The sequence below is a fragment of the Schistocerca gregaria genome, chromosome 3, assembly GCF_023897955.1.
Source record: "Schistocerca gregaria isolate iqSchGreg1 chromosome 3, iqSchGreg1.2, whole genome shotgun sequence".
In the NCBI taxonomy this organism is placed as follows: Eukaryota; Metazoa; Arthropoda; class Insecta; order Orthoptera; family Acrididae; genus Schistocerca; species Schistocerca gregaria.
Window position 1 is genome coordinate 942837738 of NC_064922.1, and position 16161 is coordinate 942853898.

The 16161-nt window shown below is 44.3% G+C and overlaps 1 protein-coding gene and 1 non-coding gene across 2 annotated transcripts in view; one reads left to right on the forward strand and one right to left on the reverse strand.

Moving 5' to 3' along the window:
• Window positions 1-16161, reverse strand: part of LOC126355865 (uncharacterized) — a 713566-nt gene that overhangs the window by 164688 nt on the left and 532717 nt on the right. The gene's annotated exons all lie outside the window — the stretch shown is intronic.
• Trnas-cga (transfer RNA serine (anticodon CGA)) lies at window positions 5034-5108 on the forward strand. Its single transcript has one exon. It is a non-coding gene; the product is annotated as a tRNA-Ser (tRNA).

Genomic DNA, 16161 nt, shown 5'->3' on the forward strand with positions numbered 1-16161 from the left:
TTTCATCCACTACACCTAATATTAGGTTTAGCTACGAAAATAAAAACCAATACCACTCATCCCTTTATTGTTTGAATTTATAAGTGATACTTGATTACGATATCTTAAATTTAAGATTACTTCAAGAAATTTTAGATTAATTTTGAAATAATTTTTGGAGCAAGTAAATATTAGTCGAATTAATTTTAATTTTTGTTACAAAACTTATCCATTGTCAGACTATTGCATTAAAAACAAACTATAGAAACAAAACAAGGTTTCAACGATGAAAGTGGTCATTAAAAACGGTTCCGCTAATTATAGAAACATGACAGTGTTTCAACGATAAAGGTGGGCATTATAAACGGTTCCATTAATTGAAAAGATTGAGAAATGCTTCTGTAGAGGAAATACCCTCGATGTACAAACTCGTAGTATGACACATTTACAGTGGCCTTTTGGATGCAGTAGTTCGAGTAGCACGGAAAGAAACACGTTTGTGAAACCAGAATGCAGGCTATTTTTCATAGTTAAACATTTTATGTGACGATAAACGCTGTCTTAATGGCCAGCTACACAGTGGCGAAATTTACAGTTGAAGCGTGTACACTGCGAGCTACGCAGGTTAGCCTACATGGCAGGGGCCCGCTTTCCCGCGCCGCGAGGCTCCTCCGCTCCAGCTGTGTCGCAGCACGCCCGGCTCCGGAATAGAGCTGACGCGGCGGCCACGCCCTCGGTGCGAGACTGTGTATGTGTGTGTGTGTGTGTGTGTGAGCGGCCTTGGGTCGACTTTTTGGCTGTGTTGCAGGCTTAGTCTCGACCTCCAGGCGTTGCGGTGGCTGAATGTTTAGGCGGGGCGGGGCTAAGTTCATGGAGAAGGGCCTTCCCTCCGGGGACGGACAGCGCCGTCGCCACCGCCGTGTCCGCGTGTCTGCCGCTGGCCACAAAAGAGACTGAAGCCTGTACGACTGTCCTACACTCGTATGAGAACAATAAAGTGACTGACAGCTATTTGTTTACAGGGCAACCAGTCAGAGAAAAAGTTTGATCAAGCCTACTGGCCCGTTCACGTTCGTCGTATCGCTGCGCTAACTCTACTCCCAGTTACCGCAGTCACTTGCATACGGCTCTTGAGACAAGTAATATACCTGTATCTGTTATTTGTACGAAGGTAGTCATAAATTTATCGTTACAAAAAGAATAAAGTGACATAATTAAAGTTTTGTTCTGTAGTCCTGGTACGCGCTGAAATTGACGCGTCAAATATTACGTCGCTAGAGGAGCCTAAACAAAATAGTGCAGCCTACTGATACGGTAGGAAACGTACAAGATGTTTAAAGATCCATAGCCTCTGCTAGAAACGTTACCGACTCACGACGTCATAGAAAGGTTAGAGTTTTAATAGAAAATTGAAAAGTAAAATAAAGAATGCATTTTCTAAAAAAATAGGAATGTATTTTTATAAAAAGAATATTCGTGTCTTAGTAATTATATTGCTACCAAATGCTTTAGGTTACAAAACGTCATTTTTAAAACTTAAATTCCAAATTTTGCATGGAGACGAATGCCAGCTATCTGTTCTTTATTTAAAACTACAGAGTTGTCCGTACCGATGCTGAGTACCTCAATGATTTCAGTTCTGGTCGTGTGCTTCACTCTCATCACTTCATTAAGCAATACAATCGCATGGTCAAATTTTATTTCACTGAACGAGAAACCTCAAATGCTGCGTTATGGAGATACAATTAAGAAAATTCCTTAAAATTCAATATTTAAAACATTTCCTCAGGAAGCGCGCAGCACTGGTTCGGCCTAGAGCTCCATATATTCAAAATACAGCCCAGCGCGTCTGTGCTTTCCGTGAAGGATCACCATTCGTATGTATCCTATCACCTAATACACATTAGGGCCATTTAGGCTAAACAGACTCGCCCCTGAATTTGTGTCTCTAAGTGTTTGCATATACACCATATCTTACATATCAATTATTATTAATTTTTCCGTCTTAACCTTTCTTCAATTTATCAAGTGTCTGCAGTGGTCATTGGCGTTTTTATCCCTTGTTTACATGTTCTGAAGCCCACTGGTTTTTACTTCATTGTTAGCAAAGGTTCAAAATCGATAAAACCTAGTTGTACGTAAACGTTTCACAATTTTTCGGCTTTTAGGAACCCGCTTTTTCTTATGATCCATAAGTTTTTTTTCCACTTCGCCTCACTTTTGTAAATTTCACAAGCGAATTAGTGCAGTAATTTCACGCGCATGCACAATGCAATCACAATCGCCGCAAAACTCACATTCTGCTCAAGAAACATGAACACTATGCTTCGTGCTGAAGACGTGAGTCTACGCTACAGCAGTATTTCTCTTGTGAAGTTTACAAGTCAAGTTTACAAGTCTGGTGAAGTGGAAAAAACGCATATGCAGATGTAAGAAGAAGTGGATTAACAAAAGCCGAAAAACTGCTAAAAATTAATGTACATTCAGGTTTTCGTCGACTTCAGCCTCAACTAACACAGAAGGAAAGTGCAATGGATTTCAGAACGTGTAAAGAAGAGGATCGTCGTCGCGACTGGATACTGTACCTCCCAAACCCTCCAAAAATAAACGAAAAATATAACTATTCAAAAAAGTATATAAAAATTCCCTTGACGTCTTCTTCACAGACAATCTCCACTACTTCCAAATTGACAATGTAAGTGTAAACCAGATGTGACTTGAGTTTAAGGAAACAGTATCGACAGCAACTGAGAGAGTTATACCAAAGAAATTAACAAACGACGGAGCTGATTCCCCTTGGTACACAAAATGGATCAGGATACTGTTTCAGAAACAACGAAAAAAGCATACCAAATTTGAATGGACGCAAAATCCCAAGACTGGCGTTATTTTGCATAATCACGAAATTTAGCGCGGACTTCAATGAGAGATGCTTATAATTGTTTCCACAACGAAACTTTGTCTCGAAACCTGGCAGAAAATCCGAAGAGATTCTGGTCTTACGTAAAGTATGCTAGCAGCAAGACACAATCGATGCCTTTTCTGCGCGGTAGCAATGGAGATACTATCAGTGGCAGTGCTGCTAAAGCAGAGTTACTAGTCACAGCGTTCCGAAATTTCTTCACCAAAGAAAAAAAAAAGTAAATATTACAGAATTTGAAATCAAGAGCAGCTGCCAATATGAGCAACTTAGAAGCAGAATCCTCGGAGTAATGAAGAAACTTAAAATACTTAATGAAATCGAGTCTTCTGGTCCAGACTATATACCAATTAGGTTCCTTTCAGAGTATGCTGATACAATAGCTCCTTACTTACACTCATACACAACTGCTCGCTCGACGAAAGACCCGCACCCAAAGACTAGAAAGTTGCACGGGTCACGCCAATATTCAAGAAAGGCAGTAGGAGTAATCCACTAAATTAAAGGCCGGTATAATTAAAGTGGATATTTAGAGTGATTTTGGGACATTTATTGTGTTCGAACATTATGAATTACTTCGCAGAGAACGTATTGACACACAGACAACACGGATTTACAAAACATCGTTTTTGAGAAACTAGTTCTTTACACACACGAAGTATTGAGTGCTATTGACAACGGTTTTCAAATTTATTACGTTTTTGTATGTTTCCAGAAGGCTTTTGACACTGTACGACAGAAGCGGCTTGTAGTGAAATCGCGTGCTTATGGAATATCGTCTCAGTCATCTGCCTAGATTCGTGATTTCCTGCCAGAGAGATCACAGTTCATAGTAATTGACGGAAAGTCATTGAGTAGAACACAAGGGATTTCTGGCGTTCCCCAAGGTATTGTTATAGCTCCTTTGCTCTTCCTTATCTATATGAACGATTTGGGAGCCAATCTGAGCAGCCATGTTAGGTTGTTTTCAGGTGACGCTGTCGTTTATTGACGAATGAAGTCATCAGAAGGTCAAAACAAATTGCTAAACGATTTAGAAAGTATATCTGAATGATGCGAAAATTGGCAGTTGACCCTAAATAATGAAAAGTGTGAGGTCATCCACATGAGAGCTAAAAGGAATTAGTTAAACTTCGGTTATACGAAAAATTAATCAAATATAAAGACGGTAAATTCAACTAGATACCTATGCATTACAATTACGAACAACGTAAATTGGAAAGAACAGATGGAAAACAATATATAACAGCTGCTGCGAAAGACGGCCTTGCAAACATAGATTTTACAAAAATCTTAGATATTGTTCAATGGCTTCAAATATTTAAACACGATGCTTAATGCTGAGAAATAGTCCTTGTAATTTTTAAATGTTATCAGTCGGACGTCGAAAAGATAACGGTTGTGTTTACGGTGACTAATCATCTAATAAACAATGAAGTTGAAACTTCCTGGCAGATTAAACTGTGTGCCCGACCGAGACTCCAACTCGGGACCTTTCCCTTTCGCGGGCAAGTGCTCTACCAACTGAGCTACCGAAGCACGACTCACGCCCGGTACTCACAGCTGTACTTCTTGCAGTATCCGTCTCCTACCTTCCAAACTTTGCAGAAGCTCTTCTGCGAACCTTGCAGAACTAGCACTCCTGAAAGAAAGGATATTGCGGAGACATGGCTTAGCCACAGTCAGGGGGATGTTTCCAGAATGAGATTTTCACTCTGCAGCGGAGTGTGCGCTGATATGAAACTTGCTGGCAGATTAAAACTGTGTGCCCGACCGAAACTCGAACTCGGGACCTTTGCCTTTCGCGAGCAAGTGTTCTACCATCTGAGCTACCGAAGCACGACTCACGCCCCCTCCTCACAGCTTGCGAAAGGCAAAGGCCCCGAGTTCGAGTTTCGGTCCGGCACACAGTTTTAATCTGCCAGGAAGTTTCATATCAGTGCACACTGCGCTGCAGAGTGTAAAATCTCATTCTGGAAACATCCCCTAGGCTGCGGCTAAACCATGTCTCCGCAATATCCTTTCTTCCTGGAGTGCTAGTTCTGCAAGGTTCGCAGGACAGCTTCTGTAAAGTTTGGAAGGCAGGAGACGAGGTACTGGTAGAAGTAAAGCTGTGAGGACGGGGCGTGAGTCGTGCTTCGGTGGCTCAGTTGGTAGAGCACTTGCCCGCGAAAGGCAAAGGTCCCGAGTTCGAGTCTCGGTCGGGCACACAGTTTTAATCTGCCAGGAAGTTTCATATCAGCGCACACTCCGCTGCAGAGTGAAAATCTCATTCTGGGAACAATGAATTTGTTTCAGCATCTTCTAACTATGCAGCAAAGAAATATAGTAGATGATGATATTGGTAAAGGCATCCACAAGCGATTTTTATGGTGTTAGTTTACTGCACCAAAACCGGACTTACGTCACGCAGATACATTAAATACGAAATAGCAGAGGTACATGATTGGAATCCCCCGGTGCACCTTTCTGTAACCGTCGTGTCCTCATCTATTAATTGGCTACTACACGTCGGCTCACTCTCGCTGATGAAACACCCGTTCCGCTGCCTGCAGGTTTTATAGCGTCACAAATCGCTCCCCGAGAGGTCTAGGCGGCATTTCGCGCGTCGGAGGGCCCAGACACAAATCTCGCGCGAACGGCTTCGCACGCAACCAGAGGCCCGCTTTCTCTCCGGAGGTTTATTCCCCGATTCGGCCGGTTGCGCGAAGTGAATCTGCAGGGACGACACGGAGTGAGTCATCCCGTGAGAGGCCGGTCTGGCTGAGCCCTCGCACCTCGTGCTGCAGACGCCGGGTAGGCTCCGAAAATAACCAGCCACGTCACGGGGACGCCGAGTTCCGTTAGCGCAGGCTGTTGGTTAACCGCTCGTCTGCCGGCGCGTGCGTAGCGGCCGGCAGAAGAGGTGCTGCGCGCTGCCAAACTAACTGCTCCGTCTTGCAGCTTCCACAGTGATTCAAGATCGCGCTGAAATCAAATGGCTCCCAGCACTATGGGACTTAACGTCTGAGGTCATCAGTGCCCTAGACTTAGAACTACACTACTGGCCATTACAATTGCTACTCCAAGGAGAAATACAGGTGATAAACGGGTATTCATTGGACAAATATATTATACCAGAACTGACACGTGATTTGGTGCATAGATCCTCAGAAATCGGTACGCAGAACAACCACCTCTGGCCGTAATAACGGCCTTGATACGTCTGGGCATTGAGTCAAACAGAGCTTGGATGGCGTGTACAGGTACAGCTGCCCATGCAGCTTCAACACGATACCACAGTTGTCAAGAGTAGTGACTGGCGTATTGTGACGAGCCAGTTGCTCGGCCACGATTGACCAGACGTTTTCAGTTGGTGAGAGATCTGGAGAATGTGCTGGCCAGGGCAGCAGTCGAACATTTTCTGTATACAGAAATGCCCGTACACCACCTGCAACATGCGGTTGTGCATTGGAATCAGAGCTAACTATTTGTAGTATCGTTCCGAGAACCGATCGCGGTCCTCTGGTTTGGAGCCGAGTGGAAGGCTTAAACCAGAGGCTCAGACGATTCTGCGGAGAGCTGGGGTGCAAATTTCTCGACCTCCGCTATCGGGTGGAGAAATGTAGGGTCCCCCTGAATAGGTCAGGCGTGCACTACACGCCGGAAGCGGCTACGAGGGTAGCGGAGTACGTGTGGAGTGCACATGGGGTTTTTTTAGGTTAGAGAATTCCCTCCCCAGGCCCGACAAGACGCTTCCTGAGACGCGGCAAGGCAGGAGTAGGCAAAATGCAACAAGGAATAACAATATTAATGTGCTAATAGTAAACTGCAGGAGCGTCTATAGAAAGGTCCCAGAACTGCTCTCATTAATAAACGGTCACAACGCCCATATAGTACTAGGAACAGAAAGTTGGCTGAAACCAGACGTAAACAGTAATGAAATCCTAAACTCTGATTGGAATGTATACCGCAGAGATAGGCTGGACAGTGAAGGGGGAGGCGTGTTTATAGCTATAAGAAGTGCAATAGTATCGAAGGAAATTGACGGAGATTCGAATTGTGAAATGATTTGGGTGAAGGTCACGGTTAAAGCAGGCTCAGACATGGTAATTGGATGTCTCTATAGGCCCCCGGGCTCAGCAGCTGTTGTGGCTCAGCACCTGAAGAATAATTTGGAAAATATTTCGAGTAGATTTCCCCACCATGTTATAGTTCTGGGTGGAGATTTTAATTTGCCGGATATAGACTGGGAGACTCAAACGTTCATAACGGGTGGCAGGGACAAAGAATCCAGTGAAATATTTTTAAGTGCTTTATCTGAAAACTACCTTGAGCAGTTAAACAGAAAACCGACTCGTGGCGATAATATATTAGACCTTCTGGTGACAAACAGACCCGAACTATTTGAATCAGTTAATGCAGAACAGGGAATTAGCGACCATAAAGCGGTTACTGCGTCGATGATTTCAGCCGTAAATAGAAACATTAAAAAAGGTAGGAAGATTTTTCTGTTTAGCAAAAGTGACAAAAAGCAGATTACAGAGTACCTGACGGCTCAACACAAAAGTTTTGTCTCAAGTGCAGATAGTGTTGAGGATCAGTGGACAAAGTTCAAAACCATGGTACAATATGCGTTAGATGAGTATGTGCCAAGCAAGATCGTAAAAGAGGAAAGGCCGCTGGTCCTGATGGGATACCAGTTCGATTTTACACAGAGTACGCGAAGGAACTTGCCCCCCTTCTTGCAGCGGTGTACCGTAGGTCTCTAGAAGAGCGAAGCGTTCCAAAGGATTGGAAAAGGGCACAGGTCATCCCCGTTCTCAAGAAGGGACGTCGAACAGATGTGCAGAACTATAGACCTATATCTCTAACGTCGATCAGTTGTAGAATTTTGGAACACGTATTATGTTCGAGTATAATGTCTTTTCTGGAGACTAGAAATCTACTCTGTAGGAATCAGCATGGGTTTCGAAAAAGACGATCGTGTGAAACCCAGCTCGCGCTATTCGTCCACGAGACTCAGAGGGCCTTAGACACGGGTTCAAAGGTAGATGCCGTGTTTCTTGACTTCCGCAAGGCGTTTGACACAGTTCCCCACAGTCGTTTAATGAACAAAGTAAGAGCATACGGACTATCAGATCAATTGTGTGATTGGATTGAGGAGTTCCTAGATAACAGAACGCAGCACGTCATTCTCAATGGAGAGAAGTCTTCCGAAGTAAGAGTGATTTCAGGTGTGCCGCAGGGGAGTGTCATAGGACCGTTGCTATTCACAATATACATAAATGACCTGGTGGATGACATCGGAAGTTCACTGAGGCTTTTTGCAGATGATGCTGTGGTGTATCGAAAGGTTGCAACAATGGAAAATTGTACTGAAATGCAGGAGGATCTGCAGCGAATTGACGCATAGTGCACGGAATGGCAATTGAATCTCAATGTAGCGAAGTGTAATGTGATGCGAATACATAGAAAGATAGGTCCCTTATCATTTAGCTACAAAATAGCAGGTCAGCAACTGGAAGCAGTTAATTCCATAAATTATCTGGGAGTACGCATTAGGAGTGATTTAAAATGGAATGATCATATGAAGTTGATCGTCGGTAAAGCAGATGCCAGACTGAGATTCATTGGAAGAATCCTAAGGAAATGCAATCCGACAACAAAGGAAGTAGGTTACAGTACGCTTGTTCGCCCAATGCTTGAATAGTGCTCAGCAGTGTGGGATCCGCACCAGGTAGGGTTGATAGAAGAGATAGAGAAGATCCAACGGAGAGCAGCGCGCTTCGTTACAGGATCATTTAGTAATTGCGAAAGCGTTACGGAGATGATAGATAAACTCCAGTGGAAGACTCTGCAGGGAGACGCTCAGTAGCTCGGTACGGGCTTTTGTTAAAGTTTCGAGAACATACCTTCACCGAAGAGTCAAGCAGTATATTGCTCCCTCCTACGTATATCTCGCGAAGAGACCATGAGGATAAAATCAGAGAGATTAGAGCCCACACAGAAGCATACCGACAATCCTTCTTTCCACGTACAATACGAGACTGGAATAGAAGGGAGAACCGATAGAGGTACTCAGGGTACCCTCCGCCACACACCGTCAGGTGGCTTGCGGAGTACGGATGTAGATGTAGATGTAGATCCTGCTGAAATGTAGGGATTCGCAGGGATCGAATGAAGGGTAGAGGCACGGGTCGTAACACATCTGAAATGTAACGTCAAATGCCGTGAATGCAAACAAGAGGTGACCGAGACGTGTAACCGATGGCACCCCATACCACTACGGGGGGTGATATGCCAGTATGGCGATAACGAATACATGCTTCCAATGTGCGTTCACCGCGATGCCGCCAAACACGGATGCGACCATCATGAGGCTGTAAACAGAACCTTGATTCATCCGAAAAAATGACGTTTTGCCATTTGTGCACCCAGGTTCGTCGTCGAGTACACCATCGCAGAAGCTCCTGTCTGTGATGCAGCGTCAAGGGTAACCGCAGCCATGGTCGCCGAGCTGGTAGTCCATGCTGCTGTAAACGTCGTCGAACTGTTCGTGCAGATGACTGTTGTCTTGCAAACGTCCCCATCAGGGATCGAGACGTGACTGCACGATCCGTTACAGCCATGCGGATAAGATGCCTGTCATCTCGACTGCTAGTGATGCGAGGCCGTTGCGATCCAGCGCGGCGTTCCGTATTACCCTCCTGAAGCCGCCGATTCCATATTCCGCTAACAGGCATTGAATCTCGACCAACGAGAGTACCTATGTCGCGATACGATAAACCGCAATCGCGATAGGCTACAATCCGACCTTTATCAAAGTCGGAAACGTGATGGTACGCATTTCTCCTCCTTAGACGAGGCATCACCACAACGTTTCACCAGGCAACGCCGGTCAACTCCTGTTTGTGTATGAGAAATCGGTTGGAAACTTTCCTCATGTCAGCACGTTCTAGGTGTCGCCACCGGCGCCAACCTTATGTGAATGCTTTGAAAATCTAATCTTTTGCATATCACAGCATCTTCTTCCTGTCGGTTAAATGTAGCGTCTGTAGCACGTCATCTTCGTGTTGTAGCAATTTCAATGGCCAGTAGTGTACTCAAACCTAACTAACGAAAGAACATCACACACATCCATGCCCGAGGCAGGATTCGAACCTGCGACCGTAGCAGCGGCTCGATCCGGACTGAAGCACCTAGAACGTGGAATTCAGCTGATAAAATTACACGGCGGGGAACAAATATTCCCCTCTTCTCTCTACATCTGACAGCAGAGTTGCTATTTAATTGCTAACGATTTCAAAGGTACAAGACTCCGTCGTCAGTGGAACTCTCTGTACAGTACGTCAGCCTCAGAACTGCTGGACATTAAAACTTAACACCTGGAAGGATACCAAATAATTACAGTTTGCTTATGGTGCCTTTGCGATTAAATATGTAGGTAATATGGAGGTAGAATTTAGCGATATTTTACTACATACAGGTGCGACGTTTGGCATCAACACCAACTCGGTTCTTAGCTGGCCGGGTATCGAGTGTAACTGAGCTTGGAGGACAGCTACGGTTACGCCATTCCAAGCAGCTCGAGGCCCACGAGAAGCTGTGGCGAGTGCGTCACAACACGGGACTTCGTGTCTCACGAGTGCCAGCAGTGGTCTACCCTAGAAGTGACTATTTCAGACGAGTTTTATTATACGTAACTCAGCATTTAAATGCATGAAAACTCTCCATGGCACCGAGAAAATTAAAAGTTTTAGTGGGCACCCTTTGATGACATGGAGCCGGGCGTTCACGAATTTTGGCGGGCGAGGCTACTAGTGTGACGTCACAAGTTCGTTGCGGGGTCCGTATTTTCCGTGGTCGCCGACCGGAGCTTCAGTTGCATGCCTGAGGTCGCGGTGCCGGTTCCAGTTGTGTTGGCTACTAGAATGATAAGTGGGGCCTCGAGGGTCTGCAAAGTCGAGAGAGCAGTCCGCTGACCCCTGCCCCTCCGTACCGTATTCACTGGCTGAAGATGACATGGCGGTCGGGCGATCTCCATTGACCTGTATCAAGCCGGAACGGCCTTGCTTTTTTTTACCCCTCTAATGTGGATGACTTTTTCCCAATCTCAAAACAACTCAGCTATCTTTTAATTTATTTGTAATCGATTTTGAAGTAAATTTCAGCTTCATACTGGGGCGCGTTAGTAACGTTACAGGTGCGATATACGACTGCAGGTACATCCTAGTAAAGCATCCTCTAGTATGACAACTATAAAACTAATATAGTGCTAAAGCACCTGGAGATGAGGCTGTAGTTTGCTTTGAAGTAGATTGCAAATAAATGAAAACAATAAACACAGTTGTGTGGAAATGTAGTAAGAACGTAACATTATGCTTTATGGTTATTGTAGAACAAGCGACTGTGTATTAGTAGAAAATAAGTACAGGTCACCGCGACAATTTACATATTAAATGTTTGTTTGACTGTAAAAACGAAAAAAAAAATGTCTCAGTCGCTGCTCAGCATGTGACAAATACCATTCGGTAGTGGTCATGCGCTAACAACATATACACTAAATAAAGGCGATTGAGTCCTCTTATCTAAAAAAACAACCACCACGTAGCAATTGGTGGACTTCGATGGATATTATATTTAAAATTATCGATATTTTACAATTTCCATTAACAATTTTTCGAGGCTTCTCACGACCACTTCCGATGGGGCATGCGTTAGTTACACATTTATTTTTGAAGCGTGATGATCGGTACGGGCTTGCAGCAGTGTGAACCAGTACTCGTTTAATATCCACGAGGCACTCCCATTTTCGTTGCCTATTGGGCACAGAATTAATCATCATTCACTGTAAGCAATGTCACAATAAATCAATCATGTGCTTCAACACCGGCAACCCAACTACTAAAATCAACCTCTAGTAGCCAGCCTCACCCTACAAACACGAATATGTTACATATACGTGCATCATCCTAAGACTAGCCTGATGATTCTCTCAAAACTAGTTACCAGAAACAAATCAGTACTACATAAATAAGAGGTCGCTGATACCTGTATTTACATTCAAAGAAAAAAAAATCGACGCAGCACGAAGAAATTATCCGAATGCGACGGTAATCGGTAGATGTGATGTGCATGTACAGATAAACTGGGTGATTAATTCAAGAGATAGATCTTCACAAACTGAAGTCAAAACGCGCCGGTCCATCTCCGGTCCTTATGCAAGCTGTTGTTGGGTTTGGAATTGCTGATAAGAGTTGTTGGATATACTCCTGAAGAATATTGTGCGAAATTATGTCCAATTGTCTCGCATGTTAGATTGTCAAAATCCCGAGCTGGCTGGAAACTCTGCTCATATACTCCAAACTTTCTCAATTGGGGAGAGGTTCGGTGACACTTGTGGCGAATGTAAGGTTTGGAAAGCACGAAGACAATCAGTAAAAGATCTCGCCGTGCGCAGGCGGGCATTATCTTGCTGAAATGTAAGCACGGTGTGGCCGTGCGGTTCTAGGCGCTTCAGTCTGGAACCGCGCGACCGCTACGCTCGCAGGTTCGAATCCTGCCTCGGGCATGGATGTGTGCGATGTCCTTAGGTTGGTTAGGTTTAAGTAGTTTTTAAGTTCTAGAGGACTGATGACCACAGATGTTAAGTCCCATAGTGCTCAGAGCCATTTGAACCATTTTTGGTAAGCCTAGGATGGCTTCCCATGAAGGATAACAAACCGAGGCGTAGAACATAGTCGATTTACCGCTGTGCCGGAAGACTGCCGCGGATGACAACCAAAGCGGACCTGCTATGAAAAGAAATGGCACCCCAGTCCATCACTCCTGGCTGTCGGGCTGTGGAGAAAGTCAGTCAAGTTGGTATCCCACTACTGTCCAGGTCGTCCCCAGGCACGTCCTGGCTGGTCATCGGGCCTCAGTTCGAAGCGGGACTCATCACTGAAGGCAGTGCTGCTCCAGTCAGTGTGATTCCAGCTGCAGACGTGTATGGAGGCACCTCAGACAGCGATGGGATACCACAGTTTAATCATTTGATTGTCTGTACATCACATCTATCGACTTCCGTCGCATTCGCATAATTCCTTCGCCGTGTGTCGTTTATTTTTTGTCTCAGAGTGCGTATGCAAGTAAGATAATAACCATCTCGTAACAAATTATTTCCCAAAACACACCACCATTTCCAGAAACATGGGAGTAACATTGTTGTCCTCTTGTGACTGAAGAAGTGAAAATCCTTATTATGTTCGCTACCTGTAGTGTAAGGAGTGGGGATCTACACCCTCAATCTACGAGCCAGTAGTGGCGGTTATCGGTGAATTGATTGCAGATTCCTGTTTCTCTCGTCCGCGTCATCGGAAGCTCTGCGGCAGTTTTTCTCTGGTGCTGAATCCTGCCTTGGCGTCAAATATGTGGGGTCTAGGAAGGCTGCCTTCTCGGGTCGTTAGACGACATCCAAACAAATCGTATTAATGAATTTTACTACGAAATGAACGATGACAATACTCTGAGAATAACACAGAAATGTCGCAAGCAAAGGGCGACATGCAAATAAGAAATCTCTTCAGTACATGCAATTCCTAATACAAGTGAAGTAATACAGTTGACTCTTCGATTCAGGTCGCTAGTCAGGAAGCTTCTGTAGAACTGGTCCGCGACCAGTCGGGCACAGAGCTTATGTCCTCTTTCGATAGAGGCCGCTGTCGTTGCGTTGTCGTGCTGGAGAGGACTCGGTCAGCGTGCAATTGGCTGACGTCTTCTTCACAGCCCTCTCTGCTCTCTGGTTCTCTACTGGCGTGCCGGCGCTTCACTTTATACCGTAATGGCTGGCACAGGCGAAAGTTTTCTTTGCATGTTTACTTTTATTTTATCTTTGTTTCTCATCATCATCATTTAAGACTGGTTATGCCTTTCAGCGTTCAGTCTAGAGCATACTCCCCCGTATAAAATTCCTCCATGATCCCCTATTCAGTGCTAACATTGGTGCCTCTTCTGATGTTAAGCCTACTACTTCAAAATCATTCTTAACCAGATCCAGGTACCTTCTCCTTGCTCTGCCCCGACTCCTCCTACCCTCTACTGCTGAACCCATGAGGCTCTTGGGTAACCTTGCTTCACCCATGCGTGTAACATGACCCCACCATCTAAGCCTGTTGGCCCTGACTGCTACAGCTATAGAGTTCATTCCCAGTTTTTCTTTGATTTCCTCATTGTGGACACCCTCCTGCCATTGTTCCCATCTACTAGTACCTGCAATCATTCTAGCTACTTTCATATCCGTAACCTCAACCTTGTTGATAAGGTAACCTGAATTCATCCAGCTTTCGCTCTCATACAACAAAGTTGGTCGAAAGATTGAACGGTGCACAGATAATTTAGTCTTAGTACTGACTTCCTTCTTGCAGAAGAGAGTAGATCGTAGATGAGCCCTCACTGCATTAGCTTTGATACACCTCGCTTCCAGTTCTTTCTGTTGCCATCCTGTGAGAATATGCATCCTAAGTACTTTGTTCCTCCTATTTGGCACTCAGTCCGTCTATATCTCTATCCCACTAACATTATTTTCGTTTTTGAGATGCTAATCTTCATACCATAGTCCTTACATTCCTGATATAGCTCTGAAATATTACTTTGCTAACTTTCAATCGAATCTGCCATCACAACTAAGTCATCCGCATATGCGAGACTGCTTATTTTGTGTTTCTGAAATATGTAAATTTTATGTATGTAAATGTTATATGTTGAGGTGCACTCAGCCCCTGTGAGGCAAATTGAGGAGCTACTTGACTGAGAAGTAGCGGCTCCGGTCATCAAAACTGACCAAGGTTGTTCCGACCGAACACCCCTCCATATCCGCCTCCAGTGAGACCTATAGGCTAAGGATGAGATGGCGGTCGGTCTGTACCACTAAGATCTTCCGAAGCCTGTTCGTACGGAGTTTAGTTTAAATGTTGTACGTACCATATAAATGTTTTGTAAGTTAAGTGCTACCTCCAGAAGAATTGATATCTACATAATATCAGAGGAGCAGTTGTAGGTCAGTTGAGTCAACAGAGGAGTCATGGCGTGTTGGGACTGGTGGCTTTCTGCTCGAGGAAGATACATAAACTCATTCTAGAAGACAATACGACAATTAATCTGCATGTTAAATGCTTTAAAGACAGCCTTGACTGTCGAAGTTCGAAGGTTAACGTTTAAAGCGAGCTGCTAAAGAGCGTATATAACCTTCAGCATTCTTCTGCAGCATCACATTTCAAAAGCTTCTATTCTCTTCTTGTCTGAACTGCCCATTGCCCACGTTTCACTTCCATACAAGCCTAGATTATATACAAATAATTTCTGAAAAGACATCCTAAAAGCTTAAATTTATATTAGAAATTGGTGCCATAGCGAAGCTGTATTCTATACCGCCTCTACGTTGGCCACCATCAGTCATTTTGCTACCCAAATATCAGAACACGTCTACTGCTTTTATTGTTTCTTCTCCTGATCTAATTCCGTAGCACTGCCTGTTTAATTCGACTACGTTCCATTACCGTTATTTTATTTTTATTGGTGTTCATCTTATATCTTCCTATCTCTTTTCAACGCACTGTTCCGTTCAATTGCTTTTCGAAGTCCTTTGCCGCCTCAGAATTACAATGTGATCGGCAAATCATAAAATTTTTATTTCTTCTCGCTGAACTTTATCTCTCTTTCCTAATTTCTGCATCGTTTCCTTTACTGCTTGCTCCGGATGCAACGCTCACTCTTCTCAACCAGTGCTTCCTTTTCGTATCTTTCGACTCTTATAACCGGTCTGGTTGTTGTACAAGTCTTAAATAACTTTTCCCCTCTTGTGTGTTATCCCTGCTACCTTCAAAATATCAACCTGCGTAGTCCAGTCAACATTGTCAAAACCTTTCTTCAAGTCTACAGTTGCTATAAACGTAGGTTAGCCTTTCTTGAAGCAACTTCTGGTATAAGTCGAAGGGTGAGTGTTGCCTCGCGTGTTTCTACTTCTCTCCGGAACTCAGTCTCAGGCTGTTGTCTACCAGCTTATTTCCATTCTTCCGTAAATAATTAGTGTTAGCACTGTGTAGCCATTACTTATTAAACTGATAATCGCTAATATTTAGACCTCTCAACACCTGCAGTCCTTGGAACTGGAATTATTCATTCTTCTTGAAGTCTGAGGGTACAGATTTGCCGTGGCTAGCTGTCGCAACGATCTCGGTGATTCTGAGGAAATTTCGTCTTCTGAAGGACCTTGTTTCCATTTAAGTCGTTCAGTGCTGTGT